Here is an 18,567-nt window from a genome sequence, read left to right on the forward strand (position 1 = left end):
AAATTCTGTCTGATAGAACTGATGGGTTAGATAGATAGATAGATGGATAGATATAGGTATAGGTATAGGTGTAGATATATGTATAGATTATGTGTATATATATATATATATATATACACACCCCAGGACATTCTTAAAATGATACACAGGCGATAGTGTTGCACCATGGTAGTAGGAGGTAGGGCAGGTGGGCTTAGGGCAGGGCAGAACAGGACAGGTAGGAGGTGCCTGAGAGAGAATAGGGCACTGGGACTGAGACTGGGAAGCCTGTATGGGGGTGGGGTGGTGGAGGGTGAAAATTTGTCTCTGGGAGGGACATGCTACAGTGTGGACATGGTCAACCTGCACTGAAGAGGGAAAAAAATACATCACTAAATGCGATATAGGTTTGGGGCCAACAGCAAATGGAACTGCTTTAATAGACATATGAATTTTCCAAACATAATCTTAGTAAACAAATGATTCCAAGACTTTTCTTATTCTTTGCTTGGTTTATTTGAAAAAGAAAATGGAGATGGATGCCACTTGATAGCCAGAGCCAGAATTGCAGCTCTGAGGCACAGACCAGGAGGCTCATCAAGGAAGAAGGAAAGATGGAATTTGTGATCTTGGTTGAATGGTTTCAGCCAGAGTTTTTGGGAATTTTTCACTTCATGTCAGTAATTCCTTGGTGTCCATCATTTTCTGGGATATCTAAATCTGAGTTCAGAATCCACCCCTTGTATGAACTGAATCTAGAGCTACACTTGAGATGGGGTGGTTGAGCCAGAGGAAACACACACACACGTACACACAGAATCAATTCAATTTTGAAATCTACTTGGTTCTCCTATAAAATTGAATATAATGAGTGTTTATGAAATGAAGAATGAACAATGTACATGTACATGAACATACATGTGCATTATTACCATCATTGTTAAAAGGGGCTTTTGGATGAATACCCATGGTGCCACAATACCAGGGGAGTGTGAAATGCTCATTTATCAAGGCTTAGAACCCATCTTCTAAAAGCAAGCCTGCTCTGTGTCCTCAAGAGAGGGTGAAGGATGGAACCTCATTCCCATCCTGCCATTTAACTGGAGAGGTGAATTTGGTTTTGTGAGCATGAGCTTTGCCATCTGTGAAATGGGACTCAGGATACTTTTGCCACACAAGTGTCCCAAGGGAAAAATGAGAAAACCTACTCAGAGTATATGGCATGTAGTGGGACTTCAAGGGCCCTTCAAAAGTTGAGACGCAGCAGTAGGGGCTGGCTGAGCTTCAGGGCTAAGGCAGGCATAGTGAAAAGGTATTTCTCACTGTTTCTCCTAATGAAAATATAGATATCCTCATGAAGGAAGCATATATTTCTCTTATACACCTTGTTTTTAAAATCTTGTAGACAGAAGGATCCCTAGTTTCTTGGGTGAATCAGAAGCTTATAAGCAATGCTCAACATCATGCTTCTGAGCAGACCCTAATCCAGTTCCCCACCCTGGGCAGACAGGGCTGCTTATTTGTTTACTTTTTGTTTGCTTTTTTTTTTATTGAAGTGCAGGTGACACAGAATATTATATTAGTTTTAGGTGTACAAAGTGTGTTTCAACAATTATATACATTGCAAAACGCTCACTACTATTAGCGTAGACACCCTTTGTCACCATACAAAGTTATTAAAATATTACTGACTATATTGTCTGTGGTGTACTTTTCATCCCCACGACTTATTTATCTTATAACTTCCGTTTTGTATCTCTTAATCCCCTCCATCTATTTCACCCATCCCCCCCTCATCTCCTACCATCTGGCAACCACGTTTGTTCTCTGTATTTATGAGCTTGTTTCTGTTATGTTTTGTTTGTTCATTTGTTTTGTTTATTAGATTCCAAATATAAGTGAAATCATATGGTATTTGCCTGTTTGTCTGATTGTTTTACTGAGCATAATGCCCTCTAAGTCCATCCATGTTATTGTGAGTGGCAAGATTTCATTCTTTTTATGGCTGGGTAATATTCCACTGTGGTGTGGTGTGGTGTGGTGTGGTGGTGGTGTGTGTGTGTGTGTGTGTGTGTGTGTTTGTGTGTATCACATATCCTTTATCCATTTGCCTATTGATAGACACTTGGGTTGCTTCCATATCTTGTCTATTACAATTAATGATGCAATAAGACAGCTCTGTTTCTTTTTTTTTTTTTTTTCAAAATTCTATTTAAATTCTACTTGGTTAACATATAACGTAATATTGGTTTCAGGAGTAGAATTTAGTGATTCATCACTTACATATAACATTCAGTGCTCAACACAACAAGTGACCTCCTTAATACCCAATCATCCATTTAGTCCATCCCTGGCCTACCTCCCCTCCAGCAACCCTTGGTTTGTTATCTACAGTTAAGTGTCTCTGACGGTTTGCTTCCTTCTCTCTTTTTTTTGCCCTTTCCCTATGTTCACCTGTTCTAGTTCTTAAATTCCACATGTGGTTAAAAGGACGGGCCTGTTTTTAACTCACCTCAGTGACCCCAGTGATAGAGCACATCATGGCAGCAAGGTGTGGTACTTGCCTAACTGCTGCTCTTGGACTGCTCCATAGGTTAATACATTTACAGGAATATTCTAGACCAGTCCAGGAGTCACCATTGCAGGAGCCTTCAGACCATGCGTTATCCAGCCATATCACACCAGAATTTCAGCCAACTGCTGCCTCTCTGAGATGCAGAAAACCAAGATTTACTAGCATTTCTTTGACATACAATTGTCAGTTCTCTCATTCACTAATAACTAAATATATATTGGCTTAAAACCCATACTGTCCATTGAAAGTGTTCCATTAGTTATGTAGTGTAAATAAGAGGATAAGGAGGAAAATGAATATACTGGAAAATTCAACGGTTAAATCTGAGATGAAATAACTCTTAAACATTAACTTTTAAATTTGTTCAAACTTCAGGGCATCAAATATTTTTTTTTAACTCCCTTTGGGAATGCAAGCTGGTGTAGCCACTCTGGAAAACAGTATGGAGGTTCCCCCCCAAAAAACTAAAAATAGGACTACCTTACGACCCAGCAATTGCGCTACTAGGCATCTATCCAAGGGATACAGGTGTGCTGTTTCGAAGGGACACATGCACCCCCATGTTTCTAGCAGCACTATCAACAATAGCCAAAGTATGGAAAGAGCCCCAATGTCCATCGATGGATGAATGGATCAGGAAGATGTGGTATCTGTATACAATGGAGTATTACTCAGCAATCAAAAAGAATGAAATCTTGCCATGTGCAACTACGTGGATAGAACTGGAGGGTATTATGCTAAATGAAACTAGTCAGTCAGAGAAAGACAAAAATCATATGACTTCACTCATATGAGGACTTTAAGAGACAAAACAGATGAACATAAGGGAAGGGAAACAAAAATAATATAAAAACAGGGAGGGGGACAAAACAGAAGAGACTCATAAATATGGAGAACAAACTGAGGGTTATGGGAGGGGTTGGGGGGGTGGGCTAAATGGGTAAGGGGCACTAAGGAATCTACTCCTAAAATCATTGTAGCACTATATGCTAACCAATTTGGATGTAAATTAAAAAGAATAAAAAATAAAACAAGTTAAAAAAAAACATAAAAAGAAAGAAAAAATTCCCTTCTCTGACCCCTAATTCCCATGCAGGCATAAGCCTCTCACTCTGTCTCTCCGTCTTTCTGTCCCCCCCCTTCCCCTTCAAAATCAAAGTTCCAGAGATTTTGACCTTCACTTCCCACCAAATCTTTTTCTCACTGCTTCTGTCTCCATGATTGCAATGATGCATTCTCACCAAGGTCACAAGCCACTTTATTCTCACTAGGTTCAGATATTGTCTAAGGATTATTCACAGTGATATATGGGATATGTTGTAGTGAGTGTGTTAATTGCCTAGGATGCCATAACAAGTCTCCACAAATTCTGTCGTTTGAAATATCAAAAATGTATTCTTTCATAGTTCTGAATGTCAGAAGCCCAAAATCAAGGTGTCAGACAGGGCCATGCTTCCTCTGAAGGCTCTAGGGCAAAATTCATTCTTGACTCTTCCAGTGTCTGGTGGTTCCTGGTCTTCTGTGGTTTGTGGCAGCATAACTCTAACCTCTGCCCCATCTTCACATGGCCTTCTTCCTTTTGTGTGATGCCTCCCTTTGTTTCTCTTATAAGGACAACACTCATTAGATTTAGGGACTACCCTAGATCTCAAGGTCCTTAACTATATGTGCATAGACCTTGTTTCCAAATAAGGTTCCATCACAAGTTCAGAGGTTGAGGTTTGGACATATCTTGTTCAGGACATAAATTAATCCATTACCATGACATTTAGGTTAGAAAACTAATACGAGATCTTACCTTTCCTATATAAATATACAACCATATGCATACATGAACAAACATAAAATACCTGCATAAGCAAGGATGTAATGCATTCTTGAAGAATATAATGCAGATTAAAACATTCAGGGGCTGTCTTTTGCTTGTATGTTTTGGGGTAATGCTTTTCTCCCTCTCTTCTATATTATCTATTTTACCTAAGATAAATATATATTGCTTTTTTAAAATTTTTTAATTTTGTTTACTTTTTTGAATATATTATAATTATTGCCAAATTAGTTTCCGTACAACACCCAGTGCTCATCCCAAAAGATGCCCTCTTCAATGCCCATCACTTGCCCTCCCCTCCTTCCCACCCCCCATCAACCCTCAGTTTGTTCTCAGTTTTTCAGAGTCTCCTATGCTTTGGCTCTCTCTCCCACTCTAACTTCTTTTTTTTTTTTTCCTTCCCCTCCCCCGTGGGTTTCTGTTAAGTTTCTCAGGATCCACATAAGAGTGAAAACATATGATATTTGTCTTTCTCTGTATGGCTTATTTCACTTAGCATCACACTCTCCAGTCCCATCCACGTTGCTACAAAGGGCCACATTTCATTTCATTCTTTCTCATTGCCACGTACTACTCCATTGTGTATATAAACCACAATTTCTTTATCCATTCATCAGTTGAAGGACATTTAGGCTTTTCCCACAATTTGGCTATTGTTGAGAGTGCTGCTATAAATATTGGGGTACAAGTGCTCTATGCATCAGTACTCCTGTATCCCTTGGGTAAATTCCTAGCCATACTACTGCTGGGTCATAGGGTAGGTCTATTTTTAAATTTTGAGGAACCTCCACACTGTTTTCCAGAGTGGCTGCACCAGTTTGCATTCCCACCAACAGTGCAAGAGGGTTCCCGTTTCTCCACATCCTCTCCAGCATCTATAGTCCCCTGATTCGTTCATTTTGGTCACTCTGACTGGCGTGAGATGATATCTGAGTGTGGTTTTGATTTGTATTTCCCAGATGAGGAGCGATGCTGAGCATCTTTTCAACTAGACCCACAAAAGTATGGCCAACTAATCTTTGACAAAGCAGGAAAGAATATCCAATGGAAAAAAGACAGTCTCTTTAACACATGGTGCTCGGAGAACTGGACAGCAACATGCAGAAGATTGAAACTAGACCACTTTCTTACACGATTCACAAAAATAAACTCAAAATGGATAAAGGACTTGAATGTGAGACAGGAAACCATCAAAACCCTAGAGGAGAAGGCAGGAAAAGACCTCTCTGACCTCAGCCACAGCAATTTCTTACTTGACACATGCCCAAAGGCAAGGGAATTAAAAGCAAAAATGAACTATTGGGACCTCATGAAGATACAAAGCTTCTGCACAGCAAAGGAAACAATCAACAAAACTAAAAGGCAACCAACGGAATTGGAAAAGAGGTTTGCAAATGACATATCGGACAAAGGGCTAGTATCCAAAATCTATAAAGAGCTCACCAAACTCCACACCCAAAAAACAAATAATCCAGTGAAGAAATGGGCAGGAAACATGAATAGACACTTCTCTAAAGAAGACATCCAGATGACTTATTGCTTTTGAAACTACAGTTTAGATCTCAGGAGGGAAGATGGCGTTGTAGGAGGACGCTGGGCTCACTGCGTCCTGCTGATCACTTAGATTCCATCTACACCTGCCTAAATAAGCCAGAAAACCACCAGAAGACTAGCAGATTGGATTCTCTGGAGCCAAGCACAGACAAGAGGCCCACAGAACAGGGTAGGAAGGGCGGAGAGGCGGTGCGAGCTACACAGACTGGCGGGAGGGAGCCAGGGTGGAGGGGCAGCCCGCCGGCAAAGCAGAGACCCCGAGTCTGGCTTGCAAAAGCGGAGGGGCCAGACGGAGTGTGTTCTGACAACAGCGGGAGTTAACACCTGGAAGGTATAAGTTAACAGCTCTGCTCAGAGAGCGGGAAGGCTGGAGGACAACGGGAGGGAGAGTTGTTGAGCCCTGGACAACAGAGCTCAGCTTGGCGGGGAACAAAGGTGCTTGCCAGCACCATCTCCCTCGCCCATCCCCCAGCCAAAATCCCAAAGGGAACCAGTTCCTGCCAAGGAACTTGCTTGCACCGAACAAACACCCAACGCTGTGCTTCTGAGGATCCATACCGCCAGCGGTGGGTCTGACTCCCTCCCAGTGCCACAGGGCCCTTCCCGAAGTGGATCACCAAAGGATAAGTGAGCTGAGCCAGCCCCTCCCGCCCCTGTGCACCTTGCCAATCCACACCAGCTAATATGCCAGATCCCCAGCACCACAAGCCTGGCAGTGTGCAAGTAGCCCAGACGGACCACGCCACCGCACAGTGAATCCCGGCCCTAGGAGAGGGGAAGGGAAAGTACTCACCAGTCTGACTGTGGCCCCAGAGGTGGGCTGGGGGCAGACATCAGGTCTGACTGTGGCCCCGCCCACCAACTCCAGTTATTCAAGACAGCACAGGGGAAGCGCCCTGCATTTCTGCACCACTCCAGGGACTATCCAAAATGATGAAACAGAAGAATTCCCCTCAAAAGAATCTCCAGGAAATAACAACAGCTAACGAACTGATCAAAAACGATTTAAACAATATAACAGAAAGTGAATTTAGAATAATAGTCATAACATTAATCGCTGGGCTTGGAAGCAGTATAGAGGACAGCAGAGAATCTATTGCTACAGAGATCATGGGACTAAGGAACAGTCAGGAGGAGCTAAAAAATGCTATAAATGAGCTGCAAAATAAAATGGACACAACCGCAGCTTGGATTGAAGAGGCAGAGGAGAGCATAGGTGAACCAGAAGATAAAATTTTGGAAAAAGAAGAAGCTGAGAAATGGAGGGATAAAAAAAATCCAGGAGTATGAGGGGGGAAATGAGAGAACTAAGTGATGCACTAAAGAGAAATAATCTACACATAATTGGTATTCCAGAGGAGGAAGAGAGAGGGAAAGGTGCTGAAGGTGTACTTGAAGAAATAATAGATGAGAACTTCCCAGATCTGGGGAACGGAAAAGGCATTGAAATCCAAGAGGCACAGAGAACTCCCTTCAGACATAACTTGAATCGATCTTCTGCACGACATATCACAGTGAAACTGGCAAAATACAAGGATAAAGAGAAAATTCTGAAAGCAGCTAGGGAGAAACATGCTCTAACATATAAAGGGAGACCTATAAGACTCATGACTGATCTCTCTACTGAAACTTAGCAGGCCAGAAAGGAATGGCAGGAGATCTTCAATGTGATGAACAGGAAAAATATGCAGCCGAGAATCCTTTATCCAGCAAGTCTGTCATTTAGAATAGAAGGAGAGATAAAGGTCTTCCCAAACAAACAAAAACTGAAGGTATTCGTCACCACTAAACCAGCGCTACAAGAGATCCTAAGGGGGATCCTGTGAGACAAAGTACCAGAGACATTGCTACAAACATGAAACCTACAGACATCACAATGACTCTAAACCCATAACTTTCTATAATAACACTGAACGTAAATGGACTGAATGCTCCAAGAAAAAGACACAGGGTATCAGAATGGATGAAACAACAAGACCCATCTATTTGCTGTCTACAAGAGACTCATTTTAGACCTGAGGACACCTTTAGATTGAGAGTGAGGGGATGGAGAACTATTTATCATGCTACTGGAAGTCAAAAGAAAGGTGGAGTAGCCATACTTATAGCAGACAAACTAGACTTTCAGTCAAAGGCTGTAACAAGAGATGAAGAAGGGCATTATATAATAATCACAGGGTCTATCCATAGGAAGAGCTAACAATTATAAATGTCTATGCGCCGAATACGGGAGCCCCCAAATGTATAAAACAATTACTCACAAACATAAGCAACCTTATTGATAAGAATGTGGTAATCACAGGGGACTTTAACACTCCACTTACAGCAATGGATAGATCATCTAGACACACGGTCAATAAAAAAACGAGGGCCCTGAATGATACATTGGATCAGATGGACTTGACTGATATATTTAGAACTCTCATCCCAAAGCAACAGAATATACTTTCTTCTCGAGTGCACATGGAACATTCTCCAAGATAGATCACATACTGGGTCACACAACAGCCCTTCATAAGTATACAAGAATTGAGATCAAACCATGCATGCTTTCGGACCACAATGCTATGAAGCTTGAAATCAACCACAGGAAAAAGTCTGCAAAACCTCCAAAAGCATGGAGGTTAAAGAAAACCCTACTAACGAATGAGTGGGTCAACCAGGCAATTAGAGAAGAAATTAAAAAATATATGATGAAACAAACAAAAATGAAAATACAACAATCCAAACGCTTTGGGATGCAGGGAAGGCAGTCTTGAGAGGAAAATACATTGCCATCCAGGCCTATCTCAAGAAACAAGAAAAATCCCAAATACAAAATCTAACAGCACACCTAAAGGAAATAGAAGCAGAACAGCAAAGACAGCCTAAACCCAGCAGAAGAAGAGAAATAACAAATATCAGAGCAGAAATAAACAATATAGAATCTAAAAAAACTGTAGAGCAGATCAACGAAACCAAGAGATGGTTTTTTGAAAAAATAAACAAAATTGATAAACGTCTACCCATGCTTCTCAAAAAGAAAAGGGAGATGACCCAAATAGATAAAATCCTGAATGAAAATGGAATTATCACAACGAATCCCTCAGAGATACAAACAATTATCAGGGAATACTATGAAAAATTAAATGCCAACAAACTGGACAACCTGGAAGAAATGGACAAATTCCTGAACACCCACACACTTCCAAAACGCAAACAGGAGGAAATAGAGAGCTTGAACAGACCCATAACCAGCGAAGAAATTGAATCAGTCATCAAAAATCTCCCAACCAATAAGAGTCCAGGACCAGATGGCCTCCCAGGGGAGGTCTACCAGACATTTAAAGCAGAGATAATACCTATCCTTCTCAACCTATTCCAAAAAAATAAAAAGGGAAGGAAAACTTCCAGACTCATTCTAGGAAGCCAGTATTACTTTGATTCCTAAACCAGACAGGGACTCAGTAATAAAAGAGAACTACAGGCCAATATCCCTGATGAATATGGATGCAAAAATTCTCAATAGGATACTAGCAAATCGAATTCAACAGCGTATAAAAAGAATTATTCACCATGATCAAGTGGGATTCATTTCTGGGATGCAATGCTGGTTCAACATTCACAAATCAATCAACGTGCTACATCACATTAATAAAAGAAAAGAGAAGAACCATATATCCAGTCAATCAATGCAGAAAAGGCATTTGACAAAATTCAGCATCCTTTCTTAATAAAAACCCTCGAGAAAGTCGGGATAGAAGGACGATACTTAAACATCATCAAAGCCATGTATGAAAAGCCCACAGCCAACATCATCCTCAATGGGGAAAAACTGAGAGCTTTTTCCCTGAGATCAGGAACACGACAGGGATGCCCACTCTCACCGCTGTTGTTTCACATAGTGCTGGAAGTGCTAGCATCAGCAATCAGACAACAAAAGGAAATCAAAGGCATCAAACTTGGCAAGGATGAAGTCAAGCTTTCACTTTTTGCAGATTATATGATACTATACATGGAAAATCCGATAGACTCCACCAAAAGTCTGCTAGAACTGATATATGAATTCAGCAAAGTTGCAGGATACAAAATCAATGTACAGAAATCAGTTGCATTCTTATACACTAATAATGAAGCAACAGAAAGACAAATAAAGAAACTGATCTCATTCACAATTGCACCAAGAAGCATAAAATACCTAGGAATAAATCTAACCAAAGATGTAAAAGATCTGTATGCTGAAAACTATAGAAAGCTTATGAAGGAAATTGAAGAAGATATAAAGAAATGGAAAAAACATTCCGTGCTCATGGATTGGAAGAATAAATATTGTCAAAATGTCAATACTACCCACAGCTATCTACACATTCAATGCAACCCGAATCAAAATTGCACCAGCATTCTTCTCGAAACTAGAACAAGCAATCCTAAAATTCATATGGAACCACAAAAGGCCCCGAATAGCCAAAGGAATTTTGAAGAAGAAGACCAAAGCAGGAGGCATCACAATCCCAGACTTTAGCCTCTACTACAAAGCTGTCATCATCAAGACAGCATGGTATTGGCACACAAGCAGACACATAGACCAATGGAATAGAATAGAAACCCCAGAACTAGACCCACAAACGTATGGCCAACTCATCTTTGACAAAGCAGGAAAGAACATCCAATGGAAAAAAGACAGTCTCTTTAACAAATGGTGCTGGGAGAACTGGACAGCAACATGCAGAAGGTTGAAACTAGACCACTTTCTCACACCATTCACAAAAATAAACTCAAAATGGATAAAGGACCTGAATGTGAGACAGGATACCATCAAAACCCTAGAGGAGAAAGCAGGAAAAGACCACTCTGACCTCAGCCATAGCCATCTCTTACTTGACACATCCCCAAAGGCAAGGGACTTAAAACCAAAAATGTACTACTGGGACCTTATGAAGATAAAAAGCTTCTGCACAGCAAAGGAAACAACCAACGAAACTAAAAGGCAACTGACGGAATGGGAAAACATATTTGCAAATGACATATCGGACAAAGGGCTAGTATCCAAAATCTATAAAGAGCTCACCAAACTCAACACCTGAAAAACAAATAACCCAGTTAACAAATGGGCAGGAAACATGAATAGACACTTCTCTAAAGAAGACATCCGGATGGCCAACAGGCACACGAAAAGATGCTCAACGTCGCTCCTCATCAGGGAAATACAAATCAAAACCACACTCAGATATCACCTCACGCCAGTCAGAGTGACCAAAATGAACGAATCAGGAGACTATAGATGCTGGAGAGGATGTGGAGAAACGGGAACCCTCTTGCACTGTTGGTGGGAATGCAAATTGGTGCAGCTACTCTGGAAAACAGCGTGGAGGTTCCTCAAAAAATTAAAAATAGACCTACCCTATGACCCAGCAATAGCACTGCTAGGAATTTACCCAAGGGATACAGGAGTACTGATGCATAGGGGCACTTGTACCCCAATGTTTATAGCAGCACTCTCAACAATAGCCAAATTGTGGGAAAAGTCTAAATGTCCATCAAGTGATGAATGGATAAAGAAGTTGTGATTTATATACACAATGGAGTACTACGTGGCAATGAGAAAGAATGAAATATGGCCCTTTGTAGCAAGGTGGATGGAACTGGAGAGTGTGATGCTAAGTGAAATAAGCCATACAGAGAAAGACAGATGCCATATGTTTTCACTCTTATGTGGATCCTGAGAAACTTAACAGAAACCCATGGGGGAGGGGAAGGAAGAAAATAAAAAAGAGGTTAGTGTGGGAGAGAGCCAAAGCATAGGAGACTCTGAAAAACTGAGAACAAACTGAGGGTTGATGGGGGGTGGGAGGGAGAGGAGGGTGGGTGATGGGTATTGAGGGGGGCACCTTTTGGGATGAGCATTGGGTGTTGTATGGAAACCAATTTGACAATAAATTTCATGTAGTGAAAAAAAAGAAACTACAGTTTAAGAAAATAATAATAAATCACAGGGAAGAAAGTGTATTCTTAGATCATCCACAGGAAAGCCTTTAGAATGGGAACGTGCTTACGGGACAGGAAAGAAGACAAGATGTGAAGGAAGCCCTTTCCTCAATATAACAAGATAATTTCCCTCCATATTGCAAACCACAGCAATTGTTGTCAATATTTTAAATTCCTGCCTATTAAACTGTGGGAAAAAGTTGTAATTCAGTTTTTTCTTTCTTTTCTTTTCTTGTTTTTTTTTTCTTTCTTTTTGCTCTGTCTTGATAAACAGTAAGGTTGAGGGCCTTATCAGATGAGAAGCAATAGTGTACACTGGAGAGATATGGGGCTCAGCAGCCACACAGAATCTGTTCAAATCTGTCTTGTGACTTGCTAGCTCTGCCTTCACTGTGCCTCAATTTCCTGGTGTTTAAAATAAGGCAACAATAGCTCTTCCTCATTGGCTCTGCTGAGGATGACATGAGTAAGTTTAGCCTTAGCACATACAACACGGTGGTGCACAGCAATATTAACTATTCTTATGATTATCATCATGCCAGAATGCACCATTAGTGTTTCTACTTGTGAGTAACCACCTTGGATATTTAGCAGGGGCGATTTCTAGGCAAAGTGTTGAAGTGTGGGCTGGTTTCCCCTTACTACTGATAATAAAATGTGAGAGGAGAGATAAATCCAATGAACTAGCAAGCAAAAAAGAAATGGGCCTTGAAGGTATGGAACATTCTGAGCCTACGTATATTATAAAAATGTGAGAAAGCTTGTTCAGGAGAAAACACCAACGATATGGCTGGGAAATCACTCCAGGAAGAGATTACCTCTGGATTTAATCAGCCGTCTCAGCTGAATTCAGAAATAGAGATGGGATTCTACCAGCAGAGACACTGCCACCTGGGATTGAAATGGACAGAAAGAAAAAGGGGATAGGAGGAAAAAAGGCTGTGGGAATTGTGGGGACTTTGGGGGAGGGAGCGGAGTGCAGTTATTTGGTTGCAAACATGTTCTATCCTTCAGGAAAAGGGAAGAATCGCCCTCCAAAGACTATTCCAAGACATCAGTGCTTCTACCTCCTCCCACTACAAGTCAACGGGGCAAGTCTGTGGGTTTATCCTGGGTTTCACTGGTGGGGCCACCTCCTCAGTTTCAGTGGCCAGTGCCTCAGGGACCACACTGCCTTGTAGGGCTATTTTATGCGGGTGGGGATGCTGTCCAGGCCCTTAGAGTGAAACTGCTGTCCCAGTGAGTCTTGAGAGATCATCCAGCGTAAGACCATTATTACTGAGCTCAAAGAATAATGGAATTTGCCTTGCTGTGTATTTGACTTGTTTGGAATCTGTTTATCCATGTTTTCCCTCTGATATCTCTTTTCTTCAAATGAGAGTGTCTTTTCTATGCCTGTCCCCCTCATTTTGTATTTTGGAAGCACACAGCTTGTCTGGTTTCACAGGTTCACAGCTGGGGAGGAATTATGGCTCAGGTTGAATCATACCTCCAAGTCATCCATATGCCATTTAGATGATATTTACATGAGGCTTTACACTTGGAATTCATGCTGGAGTGAGTTAAGACTCTTGGCGCTGTTGAGATGGCAGTGGATGTATTCTTGCATGCGAGAACATGCATTTTGGGGGTTCAGAGGGCAGAACATTACGGAATTAATTTTATGCTCACATCCACATACTAAAGTCCTGATCCCCAACGTGGCTCTCTTTGGATATAGGGACTTTAAGGAGGTAGTTGAGGTTAAATGTGGTCATAAGGATGGGACCCTAGTCCTATAGGACTGGTGTCCTCATAAGAAGAGGAAGAAAAACTAGAACTGGTTCTCTCCCTGAACAGACGCAGAGAAGAAGGGCTATGTAAGGACCCAGTGAGAATGTGGCCATTTGCAAACCAGGGAGACAGGTCTCACCAGAAATCAACCTTGCCAGAACCTCGATCTTCGACTTCCAGCCTCCAAAACTTCAACAAGTCAATTTGTGCTGTTTAAGCCATCCAGTCTGGTAATTGGTTAAGACTAACACAGATGGGAAGGAAACAAACACTGGCATTGACGGTGGGTCAAACACGGTTTTGGGATCTTGATAAAGGGTTCACCTTGATTTCTTTACAAAGCTCTCTCTCTCTCTTGCACACTCCCTCTTACACACACACACACACACACAGAGTTAAATAAATTAGCAAGATGGGGGATAAGGGTGCCTACCGTGTGTGTGTTGTGAATGTGTGTGTGTGTGTGTGTGTGTGAGTGTGCAGTGAAAGTGTGAACAACAATACTGTATTTTGTTTAAGTACGTTCTTATATGGCATAAAAGGATAAAGCGATGTGTTAACATGACAATTATTTCACTCTGGATAGTGATTATCTCTAGAGGAAGATAAAGAAGATGTAATTACAGAGGAACAAAATTTTTCCTTAACCTCAATTAAATTTATAGCTTTCTATGCTTTTTATTTGAACTGTTGTTCATAAGTAGTAGAGCTTGCAAGAGCTACACTTTTTATCATAAATAAAAGCCACACTCATCTTAGCAAATGTTTCATACTGAGACAAAGGCAGAGGTTAAACATCTCAGTTCACACCAATCCCATCATCTTTGAAATTCACATTTTGCTATTTTGTTCCATCATTTTTTTTCTGTGCATACGAATGTAACATGTATATGTTTCATAGAACTATTATCATACCAAATATAGAGGTAAGTATTCTGGGTGGTTTTTTATTTGCTTTTCTTTTTATCTTAATTTGTACCTTAAGTACCAGCAAGTAGAAGAGTTCTGATTAAATGTCAGGGTATAAGAGATGATCTAACTGTATTTATTAATGAACACTTAGTGAGGTGACAGAGATCCAAACCTTGAGCACTGAATTTGATTGGAAATGCCAAATTCATTATATATTAAATAATGTTGTACATCCTGGTCTGTTCATGAGCTTCCTAAGGTTCTTTTACATTGTACACCAACCACTTTATCCAACAGTGATAAAATAATAGATTCTTGGGAAATTGTAACAGCTGGCGAGGGAATCTCTACCCCTCTTTATTCACCCTTTGGACTGATGGTAGGAATAATAAGAATAAACAATCACAAAAGACATCAATAGTCATAGAGCAGATAATAGATTAACAGATAAAACTCTTGGTTAACATTATACGACCAGCAAGTAATGATTCCCAGGGTCAAATCCTGGTCATTTCTGATCCCACATTTGATGCCTCTAACCCCTGTTTGTATATTGAGTGTTCTTCTGTGTTAGGCTGCAGACCAGCACAGGGAAAGGGACTTGCCCAATGTCCTGTGGTCAGTTAATGAGTCTGGCAACTGAGATGCATGTTTGATGACTCCCACCTTCTGTGTAGCTGACCTGTTCCTATTCTATGCTCTTCCATACTATTTCTCCTTCCTGGAGCACAATAAGAAATTGCTTCTAGTCAAGCTAGAAAGAAAATGGAGAGATAGGAAAGTACTTGGAAAAAAGGAAATGGTGAGATGGGACCAAAGTTTACTTCTTGCTGCTACATTTCCAGATGTGGTCTTGTTTCAAATCTTCTATCTTGTGGGACAGAAGAGGCGGGGTGAGCTGAGAGTAACATTTATCAAAGTCCTGCTATGCACCAGACATTCTTTGAGAGTTTCTCTGTTTTTTTTTTTTCTTACAACAAACCTGTGAGGAAGGCACCACTCTTAGTCTCATTTTAGAGATGACCAACCTCACATTTACAGAGCTGTGTAAATTTTCCAGAGTCAAACAGGCCAACCGGCAGCCTCCTGTTTAGGTGATAGATCTCCTGGGCTTAAGACCCAATTGTGGGAAACTCCTTCAAATGGAAACTGGGTTGTGTCATGCCTCCATTGGGCATGAAGATGATGGTGGGCATGAAATCCTGCCCCATGGGCCAATAGGCCTCGGCATGGGGACACATAGAGTGGCTGATTCCTGAGATGTTTAAATGGACCCAAGGAAGCAGCACTGACTGTTGACTTTTGGAAAGGGAACCTGAATGGTAAGATATTAACAGGTACAAAAGTATCTTATGCAGGTTTTTTTCTTCTTTTTCTGTTCAATCTCATGTAATACTAATAGCTCCATTCAAGAGCAATAATTATCCCTATTACTCAGACAATGGAACTGAAGTTAAAAGAATAAGTAACATGACCTAAGAAAACACCTTATAAATTAATGCTCCGGGACTCAAAACCTGAAATTGCACAAAAGACTAAGCTTTTTGCCACTCTGTCCTATAAGCTGACATTTGATATACCTCAACGCATTATTAGTCAGTTGTTCTTTTTAAAACAATGTGCGGGATAAAGAAATTGTGGTTTATATACACAATGGAATACTACGTGGCAATGAGAAAGAATGAAATATGGCCCTTTGTAGCAACGTGGATTGGACTGGAGAGTGTTATGCTAAGTGAAATAAGTCATACAGAGAAAGACAGATACCATATGCTTTCACTCTTATGTGGATCCTAAGAAACTTAACAGAGGTCCATGGGGGAGCGGAAGAAAAAAAAAAAAAAAAGAGAAGTTAGAGAGGGAGAGAGCCAAAGCATAAGAGACTCTTAAAAACTGAGAACAAACTGAGGGTTGATGGGGGGGGAGGGTGGGCGATGGGTATTGAGGAGGGCACCTTTTGGGATGAGCACTGAGTGTTGTATGGAAACAAATCTGGCAATAAATTTCATATTAAAAATAAACAAATAAATAAGTAAATAAAAACAATGTGCTGAGGTACTTTCTAAATGCTAAACATCATTATAAAGTGTAGAATGCCATCCGTGTACCAAAAATTAAAAATCAAAAGGCATGTGAAAAGTGATGAGAAATTATTTACAACTTCTATTCAGCTACAGTGTTTATATCCTTGATGTATGAAATACTCAACAGTAGAGATGAGTCAATAATATCAAGGAAGAATGTACATATAAAGAAGTATAAACCTCCAATAAACACTTGGACATATGCCCCCAAACACAAATTAATTAAAATGAAAATGAATCATATTATGCAAAACAGAAGTTGTTGAATATTATGAAGAATATGATTGCATTATGCAAAATAATATATATCAACATGAGTGTACAAGAGTGTGTGTGATTGTTAAGAGGTGCAATACACACAGAGGAAAATTCCGGGAAACAGGCACAAATAAATTAACAGAGACTGTCTTTGTGTTACGGGGAGCAGAAAGTGGGAGAGTAGGGTAGGATAGAATAATTTCAGTTTCTAAATAAACATTTATATATTGTTTCATACTCGATAAACAATGAAAGGTATTAATTGGTAATCTGACAATGGTAAAGAGGTAAAGTTTAGTAAAATGGGAAAATCTGTAAATTGAGTCACAAAATGGTAGTGCAGGAATACATTTATTGACTTAGACATATGTTCATATACTGTTGCAAAAAAATAACACAGTAAAGGTTTCATTTGAAAATAATTCGATGTGTGCATGCTGGTGAGAGTTAGAGGATATTTTTATTTTAAATTTCAATTTCTGTAGGGTTTAAAATATGAAAATTTTATTGAATAAAAGGTTGGAAATATAGGATGATTTTGAACTGATAATGAATATGATGCTTTTATATTCATTGCTTTGGAAATATATTCCCAGTATAGGTTTTATGGGTAAAGGAGCAGATTAGAACAATTTATTTGATAGCATTTGCATGCATGTATGTATGCACACATGCATGTCAGTGTGCATGTGGGCGTATGTGTGTTTCTATGTCTCAAGCATCTTCACAATAATTGTACATGCTAACTCATGCAGCTTTCTCTTCAGTTTGCTTAGAAGCAGGACTTCCAGGCCCAGGACTTGAAGATCCCATGATGGACATATATATATAGAAGGAAGGATAAGTGCCTCTGTGTGGAAAAGTGCAGAACGCTTTGGCTTACACAATGGAACCAGTGTATTTCACACACTCCTCCCACATGCCCTATGATCATTTGGTGACATCTATGTCCATTTTCTAGGAGTCTTCCCCCCCCCCCCACTGAAAAGGCATAGGTTTTTTTAGAAGCAGAAGCAAAATATTTCCTTCAAAGGAGATTATGAAACAGTAAGTACAGTCTGGTCCTAACTCTCTTTGAAAAAGTCATATGTGTATGAAAAGGTTGAGAGGACAGATACGTAGTAGTTTTGTTTCCTGCTTGCTCCTGCATCTACGTTTCATTATTTTGTTAATTTGTATTGGGTGTTTACTGTCTGCCAGGCACTGTTGTCCATTCCTTGTCTGCATTCCAACCCTCCCTCTCTTGATCTCTAAACTTGCATAACTGGAAATGTTCACAGGGAGCAAGATAGATTCTTGGAATCCCAGCATCAAAGCACGAAACGGTACAATTGAGTGGGAGGGAAGTTGCGAGCTTGGGAAACTGAGGCAATTTGTAACCCAAAAATTTGTCTTTTTGCATAGAGCTAACAGACTATTACCTTTTCCTGATAGAATCTCTCTTAATAGAGACGGAAGGACAAGGCAACCATTGTGTAGTTTCAATCTTGGTTCTTCTCCTGGGCTTGAATTAGAGGTTTTACTTTCTCCATTACCTCTTTGTTATTCAAAGTGGTAGATTTTTGATCTGTCTGCCTTATTCCCAGGAGGGTGGTCTCTCCGATGTAGTCTATGAAAGGGTCCATCTGAGATGACAGGAG

The sequence above is a fragment of the Lynx canadensis genome, chromosome X, assembly GCF_007474595.2.
Source record: "Lynx canadensis isolate LIC74 chromosome X, mLynCan4.pri.v2, whole genome shotgun sequence".
NCBI classification, from domain to species: Eukaryota; Metazoa; Chordata; class Mammalia; order Carnivora; family Felidae; genus Lynx; species Lynx canadensis.